This window comes from Propithecus coquereli, unplaced genomic scaffold (genome assembly GCF_000956105.1).
Source record: "Propithecus coquereli isolate 6110/MARCELLA unplaced genomic scaffold, Pcoq_1.0 Scaffold747, whole genome shotgun sequence".
NCBI lineage: Eukaryota > Metazoa > Chordata > Mammalia > Primates > Indriidae > Propithecus > Propithecus coquereli.
In genome coordinates, this window is record NW_012153585.1 from 202,538 (window position 1) to 204,589 (window position 2,052).

Below are 2,052 nucleotides of genomic sequence, written 5' to 3' on the forward strand. Positions count from 1 at the left end.
AAACATTGCTCTTACACAAAATTATATTTTGGAGAAAATAAAAGAACACCAAAAATCGTTGGATGTTAGTAATCCTCGGGACTTTATTGATTGTTTCCTGATCAAAATGGAGCAGGTAAAATGTTAGCAACAGTTTAGTTATTTGATTGTTTGTTCATTGTGTGGTTCATTGAGTAGTTCTTTAATTTACTTATGTTTAAATGGTCAGGCCTCAATTCTTGGCCCACATATAAAATATATATTGTATTTATGAATCTGCACTAAGCATCACAGAAGATGTACAATTAAATTGTCTCATAGGTAAAATGCATTGAGTTCTTTAAATAAAAATAATCCACCTGAAGAGGTAGAATGTACTTGTCATATGAAATGGAAATAATTGGAAAGTAGTTAGAAAATATAAAAGATGATGCCATTAGATGAAGATGGGCAGCATCATTGCATACAGTGTATGGAAGAATGGAAAAGAATGGCTCAACCTAGGTGGGCTCCCTCCACGTCCTGCAGATTGAAATAGACCTGAAAATATTTGCAGTGAGGTATAGGAGAGGGATTTTCAGATGGGTTGAGTGGTTTGTGTCGAGGTGTAGAAGTGTGTGGTGGCAAAAGTAGGTAGATGGAAGAGGGAAGGGTAATTGAGTGTAACCTAAAATGAATTTGCACAGATAAGGACTTGGAAGAGGCTATCAGGTAACCTTTTAACATCAATCCTGTCATCACTGTATTATTTATTGAGAAGCTATTTTTTCTCTATTAAATTGTCTTGTCATCCTTGTCAAAAAAAAATAGACTACAAATGTGAGAGTTTATTGCTGAGCTCTCACTTCTACTCCATTGATCTGTATGTCTGTTCTAATGCCAGTTGTGCAGTATCTTGAAGTCTTAATTGCTGTAGCTTTTCATTAAGTTTTCATATCACAAAGTATGAGTTCTCCAAGTTTGTTGTTCTTTTTCCGGACTATTTTGGCTATTCTGAATCCCTTGCATCTCTGTATGAGTTTTAGGATAAGCGGGTCAATGTCTTCAAAGAAGCCAGTGTGTATTTTCACTGGGGTGGCATTAAATCTGTAGAGTAATTCAGGAAGTGCCGATGTTTTAAAGTTGAGGCAAAATTCATATAACATGCATTTAGCCTATTTAAAGTGTGCACTTTAATGGCATTTATTGTATTCACAATGTTGTGCAACCACCAGCTGTCTCTAGTTTCAAAATCTTTTCATCATCCCAGAAAGCATACCAAATGCATTCATGATCACTCCCCGCTCCCCACCCATAATGTAGTAACCTTTAATCTGCTTACTGCCTCTATGGATTTGCCTATCATGGATATGGCATATAAAAGGAATCAGAGTGTATGTGACTATTTGTTTCTGGCTTCTTTCACTTAACATAGTGATTTGGAGGCTCACCTACATTGTAGAATGTATTATTATGTTATTGTTTTTTGTGGCTGAATAATTTTCCATTTTCCATGCACTCATACAACAATCTAAGCTTCATCTGTTTATGCGCATTTGTGTTATTTATATTATAAATATTGCTGCTATGAACATTTGAGTACATATGTCTTCACGTATATTTTTCATTTTTCTTAAATTTAGTCCTAGGATTGGAATTTCTGAGTCATATGGCAATTTTAGGGTTATCTTTTTTTAAAACAAGCAAGCCTTTCTGCAGTGAATACAACATTTTACATTCTTACCAGTAATTGGCCAGGGTTCCTATCTGTACATAATAGTTACCACTTGTAATTTTGTAATTTTTGTGTCACTAAAAGTGATTTTGACTTTCTTGTCCTTCATGACCAAAGATATTGAGCATCTTTTCACATGCTGTTTCTCATTTGCATATCTTCTTTGCACAAATATTAAAGTCCCTTGCTCATTTTTTAAATTGAATTTCACATCTTCTTGCTGTTGAGCTGTAAGAATTGTTTATGTAATCTTGACATTAAGCCCATTAATGTGTTTAACTAACCCATATTAAATAAATGATATGAAAATACTTCCTCCCATTTGGTAGGTTGTCATTTTATATTCGTATTATGTCCCT

The 2,052-nt window shown here is 34.2% G+C and overlaps 1 protein-coding gene across 1 annotated transcript in view; it reads left to right on the plus strand.

Annotated features, from left to right (window-relative positions):
* LOC105824506 (cytochrome P450 2C42-like) overlaps positions 1-2,052 on the plus strand; it is a 35,613-nt gene that overhangs the window by 11,555 nt on the left and 22,006 nt on the right. The window lies entirely within an intron of this gene.